Genomic DNA, 20,155 nt, shown 5'->3' on the forward strand with positions numbered 1-20,155 from the left:
AAATTTAAGAGTTGTTTCACAGCAACATGAAAAAGCTATTGATCCCTGTAAGACTGGGATCATCTGAACACTTCACATTTAGGCTCTACCTCTCAATTGTTGTGGGTAATCCTGGTGTAGGCAGTATTTTCAGGTGAACCAAAAGAAGAGCAGTTTTGTTGATGCTGAGAACAGAATGTATATATTTTTAAGTAACATTCTTAGAACATTCTCTGAACATTCTTAAAGTTTTCTTGTTTTTTATGGAACGTTTTCTTCATTTACTTAGAGCAGAATTTAGAGCTTATTGGTGTTAATGTGTACAATATGGGGCAAAATATATATGGGGCAAAAAAGCATTTAGTCAGCCACCAATTGTGCAAGTTCTCCCACTTAAAAATATGAGAGAGGCCTGTAATTTTCATCATAGGTACACTTCAACTATGACAGACAAAATGAGAAAAAAAATCCAGAAAATCACATTAGGATTTTTTATGAATTTATTTGCAAATTATGGTGGAAAATAAGTATTTGGTCACCTACAAACAAGCAAGATTTCTGGCTCTCACAGACCTAAAGAAGATAGTTTGTGCGTTTGCATTAGCCTGCCTGGAGTGCCAGATGGATGTGGGGGTTCTGTAATAACTCCTCCTTGCCTGTAGGTGGCGTACTTCCCATTTGACTGGCAGAGCTGCATTGTGGTGTTTTGCTCCTATAACTCATCAGAGATGGGTCTCCAATATGCCCTGGATGAGAATGAAGAGGAGATACAGGACATAGATGAGAATGCCTTAATTGGTTAGTGTCTTCTCTAATCTCGCCAGGCTTCTCTTTTCGTATCTCCTACTTTTCTTTTCTCGCTCTGCTCTGCTCTCCTCTTCTTGCACCACAGTGCCCTTTTTTACGCCCCTGTTCCCTGTCACCTCCTCCTTCCTCTCTAACTCCACACTCTCCCCTCATCATCGTGCCCTACATCCTCAACATGGTCCTGGGCATCTTTGTCTTCTATCTACCACCTGACGAATGTCCGTCCCATGCAGGCACACCATGCCAAACATGCACATTGTCTCATTGGCATGCGTAACTTGCATAGAGATGGATACAGGGCACACTTGCCACAAAGCATGGGCAGCACAAAGACATGACGTGTACCCTCTTTCCATCTCTATGATAACTTGAGATGGGTAGTTTGCCATTGTTTATTACAAAGCAAGGAAGTATCATTAAGAATATATGTTTTGCTCCGGGGAAGATGTTTATCTAGTCTGTTTATTCTTTATTTATTTTTTAGAGCATGGGTCTCAAACTGGCGGCCTGTGGGCCAGATGCGGCCCCTGAACTGATTTAATGTGGCCCGTAGTTGTAAAATAAACTATTTGTCTTTAGCTGTTTCATAATGTTTAAGCCCAGTCTTTATCACTTGCCAAACAACAGTAGATCAATAGTCACCATTTTTTAACCCTGTGTTTCCCTTTCTCTCTTAGCTGTGGAGATGACTCTGACCATCACTGTCCTCATCTGTGTAATGCTTCTCCTCTTCGTCTGAGGAGGAGTAGGAAGGATCGGACCAATGCGCAGCGTGGTAAGTTTCCATGTTAATTTATTAACTGAACACACAAAAACAAAATAATGAAGTGAATGGAAGAAACGAAACAGTTCTGCAAGGTGACATACACTAAACAGAAAACAACCACCCATAAACAAGAGTGGGAAAACAGGCTACCTAAGTATGGTTCTCAATCAGAAACAACGATTGACAGCTGCCTCTGATTGGGAACCATACCAGGCCAAATGCATAGAAATAGAAACACAAGAACAAAACAGAATGCTCACGCCCTGACCAACCTAAAATAGAAACATACAAAAGGAACTAAGGTCAGGACGTGACACCCTGGCTATCACTCTTGTAGTTAACTATGTCATGTTCACCATGATCGTGGTCACCTTCTCAGTCATCCTCAGTGTGGTGGTCCTCAACCTGCACCCCTGGTCCCCCTCCACACACAAGGTGAGCTGTAGCCTACATGTCGACGCTATAGAGTCTACATGAGATTTAGACTCTAGGATTCTGCTTTTTCTTTCTTCTGCTTCTTCTGCTTAGGTTCAGGGCAGGGTACTGGAACAAGTGACCAGTGTTCAATGAATGTGTGCCTAGGACAGCAGTCTAATGCCGGGTGTACGTTGCACAATGTTCAAAATCCTAATTGCTTAGCCTCTCACATTAAATTACCATCTTTCCTGTAGTTGTTTGTCTAGCCAACGTAGTGGTGCCCACACGATGGTCACACTACAAGATTCTTCACTAGGTTGTGAGAATTCCCGATACCATGCTGTCTCGCGAAAACAATTATGTAATGATGTGATTAGAATGTTAACGTAGCTTGTTAACGTAGCTAGAATGAGCTGTGCCTCAAAGCGGGCTCATAATCGTTTTCAGTCAGAAATTCACTCTTGCCATACAGAGTTGAAATGTCTAGCCATCATTATGAATTGAATAACATTGGTGGTGAACTTTGCCTCTGGTCAAAGCCAAGTACAAATGCATACTAATTTAGTTGTAATCATCGCTCCTGCTCGAGAGTCTACACATCCTGGGTGACGCGAAACAACGTCATCATCTCACTGGCTTCTTCTCTGGCGAGATCTCATTGGCTATTGCCGATAACTGTTCTCAAAACTTGACGTTGCACATCTCACACTACAAGAGCATAGCAGACTTTGTGCTGTTAAAATCAAACGTTTATTTTTTTAAATATTTTTTTTCTCCCCAATTTCGTGATATCCAATTGGTACTTACAGACTTGTCCCATCGCTGCAACTCACGTACCGACTCGGGAGAGGCGAAGGTCGAGAGCCATGCGTCCTCTGAAACACGACTGCCTCTTGACACACTGCTCGCTTAGCCTGGAAGCCAGCCGCACCAATATGTTTCGGATCTAACACCGTGCAACTGGTGACTGAGTCAGCTTGCAGGCACCCTGCCTGCCACAAGGAGTTGCTAGAGCGCAATGAGACAAGGACAACCTGACCGGCCAAATCCTTCCCTAACCCGAACAACGATGGGCCAATTGTGAGCCGCCTCATGGGTCTCCCGGTCACGTCCGGCTGGAACACAACACGGGATCGAACCTGGGTCAGTAGTGATGCCTTAGATCGCTAATCAAACATGTTTGAACATTTCAGGATGTCTGGGACTGCTCAAAGATGGGATCGGTGGCCCTCAGATTGCGTCTCGCTCACATTAAACAAGCGCCTGTGTGTGTGTGTGAGAGTGAGTGAGGGGGAGAGAGAGAGAGTGAGAGAGAGATCTTTCCACCTCAGGGCCCAGCTATGCTCCGTTCTGCCTACTGCGTGACAACAGCATTCCAGGGCTTCTATTCATTACCACAGACAGATGGAGCCTGCCTCGCTCTGTCACTCACTCTTTCTCACACACACTCACACAGTCACATAAACAGAGACAGATATAATTTACAAACTCACAGACACCCACACTTAGAGAGTAAACAAATAGAGGCACATACTCATGAACTCATACATATCACACCCTCTCACACAGACGCACAGACAGAACAGAGACACACCAGTAGATCACAGCTACTTTATTTTGCCCTTTTTCTCCAGTGCCAGCCTTGCTATTACAGTTAGGTCCACTGTGTGCCCATTCTTGGCAGTAGTATAATCTTCACTAGACCAATTGATGGCTCATCTCAGGGATATGCAGCCCCCATAAAATATGAGTCTGGCATTGTAGTTCTATTCCTCCTATCCCGATACCCTTTATACCACAAACACATACGTACACACACACACACACACACACACACACTTAATCCCCCTTTCTTTACCGGAACTGGTCTGGTTTCCTACTTCCCCGGTCTAAGGGGAGATATCCGGTGTCGCCCTGTGTCCCTGGTGACATCATGCTCCCCTCAGTGACACCCTAGCTCACACACACACTCCCTTAGCCTTTGTGTTGCCAGGAGGTTATGATGTCCACGTGATGGTGGAGGTGGTGACTAATCGGTGGGCTCTGGTGCCAGTCTGGCCTCCCTAAAGAGGTGATAGCTGGTAGATACTGAATGGACCTGGGCCTGGCTAATGAACACACACATCTCTCGTCGGCTGTGTGACTATAAAATAGTGCCAAAGAACATCATTTGAAATATTTGTACATGTATGGTGAAATAAATATTCAATGAGCATCAATCCTGATATATTGATAGTGATATATTGCTAATGATATAGGGATATATTGCTAATAATATAGTAATATTGTGATAGTGATAGTGATATATTGCTAATGATATTGTTACGGTTTTCTTGGTGTGAAGGAGAGTCGGACCAAAATGCAGCGTGGCTATTGCAATCCATGTTTATTTAAAAATAAACAAACACGAACCTTACAAAAACAAAAAACGTAATGTGAAAACCGAAACAGCCTAAACTGGTGCAAACTAACACAGAGGACACTAAGGACAATCACACACGACAAACTCAAAGAATATGGCTGCCTAAATATGGTTCCCAATCAGAGACAACGATAAACACCTGTCTCTGATTGAGAACCACTCCAGACAGCCATAGACCTTGCTAGATAACCCCACTAGCTACAATCCCAATACATACACACCAAAACCCCAAGACAAAACACACCACAAACAAAAACCCCATGCCACACCCTGGCCTGACCCAATACATGAAGAAAAACACAAAATACTTAGACCAGGGCGTGACAGAACCCCCCTAAGGTGCGGACTCACGAACGCACCTCAAAACAATAGGGAGGGTCCGGGTGGGCGTCTGTCCATGGTGGCGGCACCGGCGCGGGACGTGGAACCCACTCAGTCAATGTCTTAGTCCCCTCTCCTCGCGTCCCTGGATAGTCCACCCTCGCCGCCGACCATGGCCTAGTAGTCCTCACCCAGAAACCCACTGGACTGAAGGACAGCTCAGGACTGAGGGGAAGCTCGGGACTGAGGGGAAGCTCGGGACTGAGGGGAAGCTCGGGACTGAGGGGAAGCTCGGGAGTGAGAGAAAGCTCGGGAGTGAGAGGGAGTGAGAGGAAGCTCGGGAGTGAGAGGAAGCTCGGGAGTGAGAGGAAGCTCAGGCAGGTAGGTAGATCTACCAGATCCTGGCTGGCTGGTGGTTTCAGCAGATCCTGGCTGACTGGCAGATCCTGGCTGACTGGCGGATCTGGCGGATCCTGGCCGACTGGCGGATCCTGGCCGACTGGCAGATCCTGGCAAATCCCGGCTGACTGGATCTGGGATCTGTTGACTGGCGGAGAGTCTGGTTGACTGGCGGATCTGGAAGAGTCTGGTTGACTGGCGGATCTGGAAGAGTCTGGTTGACTGGCGGATCTGGAAGAGTCTGGTTGACTGGCGGATCTGGAAGAGTCTGGTTGACTGGCGGATCTGGAAGAGTCTGGTTGACTGGCGGATCTGGAAGAGTCTGGTTGACTGCTCCATGCAGGCTGGCAGCTCTGGCTGCTCCATGCAGGCTGGCAGCTCTGGCTGCGCTGAACAGGCGGGAGACTCCAGCAGCACTGTAGAGGAGGAAGGCTCTGGCTGCGCTGAACAGGCGGGAGACTCCGGCAGCGCTGGAGAGGCGAGGCGCACTGTAGGACTGATGCGTGGTGCTGGTACTGGTGGTACTGAACCGAGAACACGCACAGGAAGCCTGGTGCAGGGAGCTGCTACCGGAGAGCTGGAATGTGGAGGAGGCACAGGATGGGCTAGACCATGAAGGCGTACGGGAGATCTTGAGAGCAGTGCTGGCACAGGACGTGCAAGGCTAGGGATGTGCACAGGAGGCCTGGTGCGTGAGGCTGGCACCAACTTCACCAGCCAACTAACACGCACCTCAGGACGAGTATGGAGCGCTAACCCAGGTGCCATCAAATCCCCGACACGTTCCGTCGGGCGAATTCCATGCAAAAAGCACCAACACAGCAACTCCCTCATTTCTCTCTCCTCTAATTTCCCCATGAACTCCTTCAGTCTCTGTTTCGCTCACCTCCAACACCGGCTCTGGTTCTGGTCTCCTCCTTGGCTCCTCACGATAAACAGGGAGAGTTGGCTCAGGTCTGACTCCTGACTCTGCCACACTCTCCCTGAGCCCCCCCCCCCCAAGAAATTTTTGGGGCTGATTCTCAGGCTTCCTTCCGAGTTGCCGTGCTGCCTCCTCATACCGGCGCCTCTCCGCTTTCACCGCCTCCAGTTCTTCTTTGGGGCGGCGATATTCTCCAGGCTGAGCCCAGGGTCCTTCTCCGTTTAGGATTTCCTCCCATGTCCAGAAATCCTTGTAGCGCATCTCCTCTTTGGGCTGCTCCTGCCTGTTGACACGCTGCTTGGTCCATTGGTGGTGGGTGATTCTGTTATGGTTTTCTAGGTGTGAAGGAGAGTCGGACCAAAATGCAGCGTGGCTATTGCAATCCATGTTTATTTAAAAATAAACAAACACGAACCTTACAAAAACAAAAAACATAATGTGAAAACCGAAACAGCCTAAACTGGTGCAAACTAACACAGAGGACACTAAGGACAATCACCCACGACAAACTCAAAGAATATGGCTGCCTAAATAAGGTTCCCAATCAGAGACAACGATAAACACCTGCCTCTGATTGAGAACCACTCCAGACAGCCATAGACCTTGCTAGATAACCCCACTAGCTACAATCCCAATATATACACACCAAAACCCCAAGACAAAACACACCACAAACAAAAACCCCATGCCACACCCTGGCCTGACCCAATACATGAAGAAAAACACAAAATACTTAGACCAGGGCGTGACAGATATTTTGATATAGTGATATATTGCTAATGATATTTTGATATATACAGTGGGGCAAAAAAGTATTTAGTCAGCCACCAATTGTGCAACTTCTCCCACTTAAAAAGAAGAGGCCTGTAATTTTCATCATATGTACACTTCAGCTATGACAGACAAAATTAGAAAAAAAATCCTGAAAATCACATTGTAGGATTTTTAATGCATTTATTTGCAAATTATGGTGGAAAATAAGTATTTGGTCACCTACAAACAAGCAAGATTTCTGGCTCTCACAGACCTATAACTTCTTCTTTAAGAGGCTCCTCTGTCCTCCACTCGTTACCTGTATTAATTGCACCTGTTTGAACTTGTTATCAGTATAAAAGACACCTGTCCCCAACCTCAAACAGTCACACTCCAAACTACACTATGGCCAAGACCAAAGAGCTGTCAAAGGAACCCAGAAACAAAATTGTAGACCTGCACCAGGCTGGGAAGACTGAATATGCAATAGGTAAGAAGCTTGGTTTGAAGAAATCAACTGTGGGAGCAATTATTAGATCTCACCATGTGGGGTCAAAATGATCACAAGAACGGTGAGCAAAAATCCCAGAACCACACGGGGGGGACCTAGTGAATGACCTGCAGAGAGCTAGGACCAAAGTAACAAAGCATACCATCAGTAACACACTACGCCGCCAGGGACTCAAATCCTGCAGTGCCAGACGTGTCCCCCTGCTTAAGCCAGTACATGTCCAGGCCCATCTGAAGTTTGCTAGAGAGCATTTGGATGATCCAGAAGAAGATTGGGAGAATGTCATATGGTCAGATCAAACCAAAATATAACTTTTTGGTAAAAACTCTACTCGTCGTGTTTGGAGGACAAAGAATGCTGAGTTGCATCCAAAGAACACCATACCTACTGTGAAGCATGGGGGTGGAAACATCATGCTTTGGGGCTGTTTTTCTGCAAAGGGACCAGGACGACTGATCCGTGTAAAGGAAAGAATGAATGGGGCCATGTATCGTGAGATTTTGAGTGAAAACCTCCTTGCATCAGCAAGGGCACTGAAGATGAAACGTGGCTGGGTCTTTCAGCATGACAATGATCCCAAACACACCGCCCGGTCAATGAAGGAGTGGCTTCGTAAGAAGCATTTCAAGGTCCTGGAGTGGCCTAGTCAGTCTCCAGATCTCAACCCCATAGAAAATCTTTGGAGGGAGTTGAAAGTCCGTGTTGCCCAGCAACAGCCCCAAAACATCACTGCTCTAGAGGAGATCTGCATGGAGGAATGGGCCAAAATACCAGCAACAGTGTGTGAAACCTTTGTGAACACTTAAAGAAAACGTTTGACCTCTGTCATTGCCAACAAAGGGTATATAACAAAGTATTGAGAAACTTTTGTTATTGACCAAATACTTATTTTCCACCATAATTTGCAAATAAATTCATAAAAAATCCTACAATGTGATTTTTCTGGATTTTTTTTCTTCTCATTTTGTCTGTCATAGTTGAAGTGTACATATGATGAAAATTACAGGCCTCATCTTTTTAAGTGGGAGAACTTGCACAATTGGTGGCTGACTAAATACTTTTTTGTCCCACTGTATATATTTTTTCACCTTCATTTAACAAGGTAGGCCAGTTGATAACAAGTACTCATTTACAACCTCGACGTGGCCAAAATAAAGCAAAGCAGTGCGACAAAAACAACAGAGTTACACATGGAATAAACAAATGTACAGTCAATAACACAATAGTACAATCTATATACAGTGTGTGCAAATGTAGTAAGGAGTTAAGGCAATAAATAGGCCGTAGTGGCAAAGTACCTACAATATAGCAATTTACACTGGAGTAATATATGTGCAGATGAGGATGTGCAAGTAGAAATACTGGTGTGCAAAAGAGCAGAAAAAACTAAAAACATATGGGGATGTGGTAGGTAGTTGGTTGGATGGGCTATTTACAGATGTGCTGTGTACAGCTGCAGCGATCGGTAAACTGCTCTGATAGCTGATGCTTAAAGTTAGTGAGGGAGATATAAGTCTCCAACTTCAGTGATTTTTGCAATAAATAGCTAGTAGCTAATTAGTTGGCTAGCTCCTGATGGAGGTTCCAGTTATAAGGTCTAAAAAATAGCAGATCCATAACACATTGGATGAGGCGGGTTGCAGGAAGGTATATTTAATTTGAGAATGGAAAAAAGAGATTGAAATGTATACAAAAAAACACATAATATTTACACAGACAAAAACGGGACAAAAACAAACATGTCTTACTGCTACGCCATCTTGGATTGAATATATCAATATTGCTATTGATATAGTGATATATTGCTAATGATATATTGATAGTGATGCATTGCTTTTGATATAGTGATATATTACTAATGATATATTGATATGGTGATACATTACTAATGATATAGTGATACATTGATAATGATATAGTGATATGCTATTGATATATTGATATATTGCTATTGATATATTGCTATTGATGTAGTGATATATTGATATAGTGAAATATTGCTTATGATTTAGTGATATTGCTTTTGATATAGTAATAGGGTGATATATTGCTAATGATATAGTGATATATAGATGTATTGTGTGACGACCCTCCCACTCGGTCTGCCGAATTCTTTCTCTTTGCTCTTGTTTTCCTTAATAGGATGTCGGTGGGCGGAGCCGTGAGGGTCGTCAGCGACATGGGACACACCTGGGCCTTTCACTCAAACCCAGACCCTTTTCTTTTGTGTAACAAGCTGTCATATCTGTTCCGCCCGCTAGGGACGTTTTCCTTTATGACGTAATTTGTAATCAAGTTATGATTAATTATGTGTATGTTTAATTCTGTGTGATTAGTTAGGTATTTCGTAAATAAATAATTAAACCCAAGTTTGCATTGCTGATTCAACTTGTTAGCCAGGGTTCGTGCAGATAACCAAGAATTGACAACTTTCAGATGAGACTGAATTAAGGTGGAGATTAATATTGACTGCTATTGATGTAAAATATTAATAGGTCTTTAAGAGTTTATTTTGAAGATAACAGCTCTACAAATATTATTTTGTGGTGCCCCGACTCTCTAGTTAATTACATTTACATGATTAGCTCAATCGGGTAATATTAATTATGGAGAAATTATTTTATAGAATAGCATGTCATATCACTTAATCCGGCATAGCCAAAGACACGACAATTGCTATTGCTATAGTGATAGATTGATATAGTGTTATAATGCTGATGATATAGTGATAGATTTATATGGTGATATATTGCTAATGATATAGTGATATATTGAAATTTATATAGTGATAGATTGATATATTGATATAGGGATAGATTGATGTAGTGATAGATTGATATTGATATAGTGATAGATTGATATAGTGATATATTGATAAAGTGACAGATTGATATAGCGGTTGCTATTGATATAGTGATAGATTGATATAGTTATATATTGATAGACGACCCTGTGAAATGTGAAATGTCAGAGTAATAGCAGAGAGAATGATTTATTTCAGCTTTTATTTCTTTCATCACATTCCCAGTGGGTCAGAAGTTTACATACACTCAATTAGTATTTGGTAGCATTGCCTTTAAATGGTTTAACTTGGGTCAAATGTTTCAGGTAGGCCCATTCCTCCTGACAGAGCTGGTGTAACTGAGTCAGGTTTGTAGGCCTCCTTGCTTAGGGTTAGGAGTTAGGTGAAAGGGTTCAGTTTAGGTTTAGACGAAGGTGTAGCTAACATGTTAAGTAGTTGCAAAGTTGCTAATTAGCTAAAATAGTATAATTGTCTGTGATGCGATTCAAATGCGCAACCTTTGGGTTGCTAGAGTTTGCATTATACGCCCACCCATCTACCCCGACCAACTACCCTACTTTCGTTTTTGCCTGAAGTAACCTTCTGTCTTATGTAACCATACCAAATGTTACATATCAAACTAATTTGAGTGTCCCGGATTTACACTTACTATCTTACGTCTAGTTTATGAGACCAGGCTGAGTAGTTTCATATGATCTATAAAATGAATGTCACATTCATTGGCTGTTCTCTATGTGAATTGGTGGATATTCTGGTGTGGTTTTTACACTTTGAGCTATTGGACAATCCAGTGTAGAGTTTATATAAAATTCTGATCACTTAAATGCTAAAGGAGTACATAATAGTCAACTTCGATGCATAGTAATTCCCCACGTTACACACAGTGATTGTCAGTGAATTTGTTGAGCTCTCACATAAAGAGAGAGGGGCCGAATACTTTCGCAAGGCACTGTATATCGTAGGGTAAAGTAGTGTTCGGGATGGATTCTCTGACAACACTACTGCTATGGATCAGCTGTGTGCGGCAGGAATACCTATAGGGGTCAGAAGTCATACCAGCACCACAATATGTTGCTCCATGGTTGTCCCAATGTTTCCTCTGTGTCAGGAGTGTGTCACTCCAGCCCGGGGATGGGTCGGGGGGGCTAAATACATAATACTTGTGTGTGTGCATTTGTTTGTTTGTGTGTGTGTTCATATGCTGTTGCTCTCTCTCTCCTCCTTTCCATACACCCCCCCTCTCAGGAGTGAGAATGCAGTGCAGCTCCAGGGGTTCTTTGACAGTGACAACTACTGTCTGATCCTCCCCCCGGACCTCAAGTCAGCCATAGCTGCCGTCACATACATGGCTGAGTAGCTGAAGAAGCAGGATGGCACCGCCTCGATTGGCACCACACACACACACACACAACCTCCCCCTCGCTTCACATTCATCACATTCATCTCCATTCTCTAGTCCCATAGCACAGTCAGTGTTCCTAGCATGCTCTAGTGATTTCCATGTGTCACTGCAGACATACTGTACTTCATTCTTCAATACTTACATTGCTTGCGTACAGTGCCTTCGGAAAGTATTCAGACCCCTTGACCTTTTTATACATTTTGTTACGTTACAGCCTTATTCTAAAATTTATTAAATAAAACAATTTCCTCAGAAATCTACACACAATGCCCCATAATGACAACGCTGAAAACAGGTTTTTAGAAATTTTAGAAAATGTATTAAAAATAAAAACAGAAATACCTTATTGACATAAGTATTCAGACCCTTTGCTGTGAGACTCAAAAATTGAGCTCAGGTGAATCCTGTTTCCATTGATCATCCTTGAGATGTTTCTACATCTTTATTGGAGTCCACCTATGGTAAATTCAATTGATTGGACATGATTTGGAAAGGCTCACACCTGTCTATATAAGGTCCCACAGTTGACAGTGCATGTCAGAACAGAAACCAAGCAATGTGGTCAAAGGAATTGTCCATAGAGCTCCCAGACAGGATTTTGTCGAGGCACAGATCTGGGGAAGGGTACTAAAACATTTCTGCAGCATTGAAGGTCCCCAAGAACACAGTGGCCTCCACCATTCTTAAATGGAAGACGTTTGGAACCGCCAAGACTCTTCCTAGAGCTGGCCGCCCGGCCAAACTGAGCAATCGGGGGAGAAGGGCCTTGGTCAGGGAGGTGACCAATGACCCGATGGTCACTCTGACAGAGCTCCAGAGTTCCCCTGAGGAGATGGGAGAACAAGAGAAAAACAGGACAACAACCCTTAGCACACAGCCAAGTCAACGCAGGAGTGGCTTCTGGACAAGTCTCTAAATGTCCTTGATATGCCCATCCAGAGCCCGGACTTGAACCCCACTGAACATCTCTAGAGAGACCTGAAAATAGCTGTGCAGCAACGCTACACATCCAACCTGACAGAGCATGAAAGGATCTGCTGAGAAAGATTGGAGAAACTTATCAAATACAGGTGTGCCAAGCTTGTAGCGTCATACCCAAGAACACTCGAGGCTGTAATCACTGCCAAAGGTGCTTCAATAAAGTACTGAGTAAAGGGTCTGAATACTTATGTAAATGTCCTATTTCAGTTTTTTTTTAAGTACATTTTTTTTTGCATTTCTAAAGATCAGTTTTTGCTTTGTCATTATGGGGTATTGTGTGTAGATTGATGAGGGGACACATTTTTTTTAAATCCATTTTAGAATAAGGTTGTACCCTACAAAAATGTGGAAAAAGTCTAGGGATCTGAATACTCTCCGAAGGCACTGTATGTCTCCATCTCTTTGTGTGAGTGCCTGCGTGTGTTTGCCCTACAGGAGACAGGACTGGCAGTACATAGCCATCGTGGTGGACAGGCTGTTCCTGTGGCTGTTTGTCATCATCTCTACTCTGGGGACTCATGTTTATGTACGCCAGACTCAACTACACTCCAGAAGAACCCTTCCCCCTGGGGCAGTAGTCCATTCACACACCCCAGTACAGCCACTCTGTTGCCCACACAGGATTACAATGAGTGTCAACTTGTTTTGTATGAATAGGGCCAGAGGTATTCCCTGGTAAAACTCAGGGCCCTATGTATAATTGTCACTGTTGCATTGTTTGGAATGACACAGTACCATGTACTTTTATAGTCCCCTTCTCCAATTCTAATCTAATATATACGGTTTATAGATTAGCATCTATTTATATAGTGCAAATGTATTATTTATATAAGTTATGAATGTTATATATTTAATATATGGTTTGACCTCGTGTGATATTTCAAGACTGAATCCATGTACCAACCATTGTCGAATAATTATTCTCCATAGAGAGGTTAGCCTGGGGCCAGTCTGCTTGGTGCCAGTCTGCTGGATGACAGTCTGTATTCTGCTCTCTTGCTATCTCCTTATGGAATTTTTGTGCCATGTTTGGCTCGGCAATGACAGAAAGGGAGTTGGCAAGATCACAAACAGATCTGGGACCAGGCTATAGTAGAAGGGTATAGTAGTTTCTCTAGTCTGAGTGTAAAGTTCCCATGCTTGTATTGGCAGATTGACTCAATTGTTGGCCGCATTATTAAACTCAACATCCTCTTATACCAAGCTATACCAATGACCCATTCAAACATTCTGCATCTAAAAAAGCACCTTATTCAGTATATAGTGATAGACCTGTGGTCAAAAGTGGTGCACTATATCGGGAATAAGGTTCTGTTTAGGGTGCAGCCCTAGAATGATTTATAGAGGTTGAAATTTTAAAAAGTAACAGATGTTTTGGGAGTGCGAAATAATGGTGATTAACCTCTCATCGCCTGCAGTTGGTCATTTAGACAGAGGGGGGCAGCAGACTGCACTGTATATTCACCTGCTACTGGTATTAGCGCCACTCTGCTGGGTCTGTGAGCATGTGACTGCATGACTATTGCTTTCACTTTGAGTTTGAGGTATTTCCAAAGTCTTGAGTAGACACACAACACCTCAGAACAGGAGTTTTTGTAGAACACATTTTTCTTTATTACTTACATCATGTAATATGTACAGTACCAGTCAACATTTTGGACACACCAACTCATTCAAGGGTTTTTCTTTATTTTTACTATTTTCTACATTGTAGAATAATAGTGAAGACATCACAACTATGAAATAACACATATGGAATCATGTAGTAACCAAAAAAGTGTTAAACAAATCAAAATATACTTTATAATTAGCATTCTTCAAAGTAGGCACCCTTTGCCTTGATGACAGCTTTGCACACTCTTGGCATTCTCTCAAATAGCTTCATGAGGTAGTCACCTGGAATGCATTTCAATTTACAGGTGTGCCTCGTTAAAAGTTCATTTGTGGAATTTCTTTCCTTCTTAATGCGTTTGAGCCAATCAGTTGTGTTGTGACAAGGTAGGGTTGGTATACAGAAGATGGCCCTTCTTGGTAAAAGTCCAAGTCTAACCCTAACCCTGAGTCCAAATTTGAGATTTTGGGTTCCAACCGCTGTGTCTTTGTGAGACACAGAGTAGGTGAACGGATGATCTTTGCATGTGTGGTTCCCACCTTGAAGCATGGAGGAGGAGGTGTGATGGTGTGGGGGCGCTTTGCTGTTGACACCGTCAGTGATTTATTTAGAATTCAAGGCATACTTAACCAGCATGGCTACCACAGCATTCTGCAGCGATACGCCATCCCATCTGGTTTGCACTTAGTGGGACTGTTGTTTGTTTTATTTAACAACCCAACACACCTCCAGGCTGTGTAAGGGCTATTTGACCAAGAAGGAGAGTGATGGAGTGCTGCATCAGATGACCTGGCCTCCACAATCACCCGACCTCAACCCAATTGAGATGGTTTGAGATGAGTTGGACCGCAGAGTGAAGGAAAAGCAGCCAACAAGTGCTCAGCATATGTGGGAACTCCTTCAAGACGGTTGGAAAAGCATTCCAGGTGAAGCTGGTTGATAGAATGCCAAGAGTGTGCAAAGCTGTCATCAAGGCAAAGGGTGGCTACTTAAACACTTTCTTGGTTACTACATGATTCCATATGTGTTATGTGATAGTTTTGATGTCTTCGCTATTATTCTACAATGTAGAAAATAGTAAAAATAATGAAAAAAAAACAATTGAATGAGTAGGTACTGTATGTTTTCTTTTCACAATGATAATGGTTAAATATGCCTGCTCTAGAGATACTGTAAATGAATAGATTATTTATGAACTTCGGTTCATGGTGTGGTTCACACTTCAACTATTTATGTAGGATTTCTTTTCATTTTCACATATAATCTTCCACCTATTGTTAAGAATTCCAAAAAAGTTGCCCATGTTGAAAGATAACTGTCCTCAACACTCTCAAACTGTTACATAACATTGTCTTCTAATTGAACGCTCCCCCTTCTTTCCTCCCTCTCCTTATCTCTAGCCCTGCCCCTTGATTACTTTGAAGTGCACAGCTACCTAGCAAACACAGGACTACACTATGTGCTTTGTAACCTTGGGGGCGGCAGCAGGAAAATGCTTAGAGTTGTAAACAGGCTCTCCACTTACAGTTGAAGTCAGAAGTTTACATACACATTAGCCAAATACATTTAAACTCAGGTTTCACAATTCCTGACATTTAATCATAGTAAAAATTGCATGTCTTAGGTCAGTTAGGATCACCACTTTATTTTAAGAATGTGAAATGTCAGGTTTGTGTAACTGAGTCAGGTTTGTAGGACTCCTTGCTCACACACACTTTTTCAGTTCTGCCCACACATTTTCTATAGGATTGAGGTCAGGGCTTTGTGATGGCCACTCCAATACCTTGACTTTGTTGTCCTTAAGCCATTTTGCCACAGCTTTGGAAGTATGCTTGGGGTCATTGTCCATTTGGAAGACCCATTTGCGACCAAGCTTTAACTTCCTGACTGACGTCTTGAGATGTTGCTTCAATATATCCACATACTTTTCTTCCCTCATGATGCAATCTATTTTGTGAAGTGCACCAGTCCCTCCTGCAGCAAAACACCCCCACAACATGATGCTGCCACCCCGTGCTTCACGGTTGGGATGGTGTTCTTTGGCTTGCAAGCCTCCTCCTTTTCCTCCAAGCATAATGATGGTCATTATGGTCAAAAAGTTATAATTTTGTTTTATCAGACCAGAGGATATTTCTCCAAATAGTACAATCTTAGTCCCCATGTGCATTTTCAAACCGTAGTCTGTCTTTTTTAAGCTGGTTTTGAAGCAGTGGCTTCTTCCTTTCTGAGCGGCCTTTCAGGTTATGTCGATATACTGTAGGACTCGTTTTACTGTGGATATAGATACTTTTGTACCTGTTTCCTCCAGCATCTTCACAAGGTCCTTTGCTGTTATTCTGGGATTGCTTTGCACTTTTCGCACCAAAGTATGTTCATCTCTAGGAGACAGAACACGTCTCCTTCCTGAGCGGTATGACGGCTGCATGGTCCCATGGTGTTTATACTTGCGTACTATTGTATGTACAGATGAACGTGGTACCTTCAGGCGTTTAGAAATTGCTCCCAAGGATGAACCAGACTTGTGGAGGTCTACAATTGTTTTTCTGAGGTCTTGGCTGATTCTTTTGATTTTCCCATGTCAAGCAGAGGCACTGAGTTTGAAGGTAGGCCTTGGAATATATCCACAGGTACATCTCCAATGGACTCAAATGATGTAAATTAGCCTATCAGAAGTTTCTAAAGCCATGACATAATTTTCAGAAAATTTCCAAGCTGTTTAACTTAGGTTATGTAAACTTCTGACCCGCTAGAATTGTGATACAGTGAATTATAAGTGAAATAATCAGTCTGTAAACAATTGTTGGAAAATTGACTTGTGTCATGCACAAAGTAGATGTCCTAACCGACTTGCCCAAACTATAGTTAGTTAACAAGAAATTTGTGGAGTGGTTGAAAAACAAGTTTTAATGACTCGAGCCGAAGTGTATGTAAACTTCCGACTTCAACTGTACATATGAAGTGGGGAAACCAGTATGTAAACATGAATAAGGTTCTTGACACCGAGTGATGTGGATCAATTGGTGGTAATGTTTGTTTTCATTGCCAGATCTCCTTTGAAAGAGAGGTATTTTCATCTCAATGGGACAACCTGGGAAAGGAAAGTTCAATACAAACCACCAACTGAGGTACGAGTACAAACTACCATGACATTCGCTACATACTGTATTCTTCTGTTTAACCAGTCATCAAAACATGTTTTCACTCCCATACAGGTTAGATGGTCAATTGGCCATGAAGTTGAGTACACACATACTAAACGGAAAGAACAACTCTCTTAATGTAGTTTGACCTGAGAAATGAACCCGAAAGATCAAGACAATTTCCCCCGGACTATGTTGCGATCTATGGACTACAGGCTTACCTTGTTGCATAAGAAGACTAAGGGAGAAATAGAGAGAGAATGTAACTGAGCAATATAGAGAGAAATTAGGGAGAGAGAAAGAGAGAGTCAGGGGAGAGAGGGAGAAAAGAAAAGTGGCGGAGGGAGTCAGTCTTTCCCATTACCCTGTTGTGGACTGTTGGCTTTTCAGGGAAAACCATAGGACCCAGCATGTTTTATTGTTAACGGTTCAGTGGCTTCCAAGGGAGCTTGCAGGACTTAAATCACTGCCTTTCACTGGGCTTCACTTTCTCCAACACCAGAGGAGGGCAGGGGGCCTGCAGGAGAAAGGCAGAGATGTTAGCCTTGCCCTTCTTAAGGGCTGATTTAGCTGTTTTTGCTCTCCCATCGAGCAGTGCAACGGCAAAAAAAAAAAAGACAAATGTGAGTTTTCCGGGGGGGGTGGTTAAAGGGAACGGGAAGGCGAGACGGAGGGAGAGAACAGTTTCTTTTGTGTGTCCTGGCAACTCTGGTGCCCTGGTTCCAATACCGGCCAATAGGACGATAGATGAATCGCATGCTGTAACCAGGAGCAACGGCACCGGTGATCAGCACTGAGATAGCTATAGGGGTTACCCTGAGGATAAGTTACATACCCCCTCTCCTTTTCCCCCTCTCCTCCTCTACCTCCATGCTTTCTCAGAGTCAAGCTACAGGCGTAGAGGACATTCCTTAAGTTACAGGGACCTTCTCCCCAGTGACAATGGGCCATTTGTTGATCCTCTGAGCCCAGCATCAAGGCTCCGGGCCTAGCTAGGAAGAGGCTGAGCACTAGCCTAGTTTATACGTGGCACTAACATGGGTCCTTTGTCCTGATCTTGTCCACATAGTGATTGTGCCCACATTTTATGAAATATGTCGATACATGGTATTAATATGTGTCTCATATCTGTCCACTGTGTCTGCATTGTGACCAGATTTCCTTGTGACTCCCTTAGGCTAGGGAAATGATTTGACAGCTACAATATTTATTTATTAATTTTAAGTCAAATGTTGATGCCATAAGTCAATGGTGTAACCTGTCAATGATTTAAGAAGATGGGATAATGATGATTGAATGGTTTCACTGTCCATATGTCTCTGCACTTGTAAGATATCCAGACACAAGGGGTGCCTACTGGCTTAGGTGGTCGGGAAGATCTGATCACATGCAGATCACAACGCATCTTTTAGTCGTCTACACCTGTCTGAAAACAATCAGAATGTGGAGAAGATCAGGACAAAGGATGCATGTTAGAGCCAGGTATAAACAGGGCTACTGGCTGCAGGGTGGGGAGATGAAGGGTGCTGGTGGAGGAGGGGAGGGCAGGGCGGAGATTCAAGGGACGGAGGAGGGGTGATTGGGGAGGGGACTCAGCACTGCCCTTGGGACATCCTGTAGCCTACCATGCTCTGTGAGAAACACCCATCAAGCTCTAAGTATGTATTAGTTTACCTTTAATCCACTGGTGGCTTGCAAAAATCTTAGTATTCTGGCACTGCAGATATGATTTCCTCCTGAGCGTCAATGATCATAGCTTCCTCCCAGTGTCCGGCTGTGGATCGGGGTTTCCTAGCTGTGTGAAGTCACACACACTGTGGCGCCAGTCATGTTGCTCTTGGGACAATGGCGGTCATTGTTCTACGATTACTGCCCAATCACAACCAGGAAGTGAAGTGAAGTGCTCATTGGATGATTGATTGATTCAGCCAGCATGACAGCTCTGGGAGTAGTCCCGTGTAGCTCAGTTGGTAGAGCATGGCACTAGCACTGCCAGGGTTGTGGATTCGAATCCCACGGGGAACTAGTATGAAAATGTATGCTCTCACAATTGTAACCTGCTCTGGATAAGAGCGTCTGCTGAATTATGCAAATGAAATACTGTAGGGAGATCATTATATGTGGACTAGATGGGTAAGGGATCAGATTCGGGGTCAGTTGATTCAACTATAGGCCTACTCTAACAAGTAGTGCCAAACAGAATTGGCAATGATTCCTTTACTGTAGCCAATGACAAAATATATCAAATATGAACTCAAATGTGTTTGCAATTGATTCAAATCAAGCTAAATTTGTCAACAAAAGATTAGATGATTCCTTTAGAAAAAATGCTGAAAACCATCAGATTCCAACTGGCCCCACCAGGGTTGGAGTCGCTTCCATTTCAATTGAAGTCAATTCAGAAAGTAAACCCAATTCCAAATGTTCCTCATTGAAGAGAATTGGAACTGTGTAATTTCAGTGTACTGAATTTTGCATTTTTCAAACACCTGAAACAGCTTTTTCCTGCAATCTAGAGTCATAATCATTATGCCTAATTCTGTGTAAAAAAAAACATGTCTATTTGTCTGCTTAGGTCATCTAAGCATACGACTTTACTGTCTAATTGTAATGAGGGTGTCATTCTGACTGTTGTAAATCACACATCTCAATATACTGCACTAACATGCCTAGGATATTACATCCAATTTACAACACAGCACGTGGAATCATAACACACATCATCAATACAGGCACATACCCTGGCATTATAATTAATACACAAATATCATGATATTATCATAAGGTACCAGATTATATTTAAACCAAGTATTTTTCTGCATATGTAAGCATACCGCTTGATCTGTCTGTATCCTGATTGGAGGCTATTTTTTTTAAAGAAACTAAAAATGCTTCTCTGTATCGCTGCTAAAATCTGGAT

The 20,155-nt window shown here is 43.0% G+C and overlaps 1 non-coding gene across 1 annotated transcript; it reads left to right on the forward strand.

The window, feature by feature from the left end:
* Positions 1-19,187: 19,187 nt before the first annotated feature.
* On the forward strand, positions 19,188-19,258 carry trnaa-agc. The gene has a single exon. It is a non-coding gene; the product is annotated as a tRNA-Ala (tRNA).
* Positions 19,259-20,155: the final 897 nt, after the last annotated feature.

The sequence above is a fragment of the Oncorhynchus tshawytscha genome, linkage group LG15 (assembly GCF_018296145.1).
Source record: "Oncorhynchus tshawytscha isolate Ot180627B linkage group LG15, Otsh_v2.0, whole genome shotgun sequence".
Classification (NCBI taxonomy): Eukaryota; Metazoa; Chordata; class Actinopteri; order Salmoniformes; family Salmonidae; genus Oncorhynchus; species Oncorhynchus tshawytscha.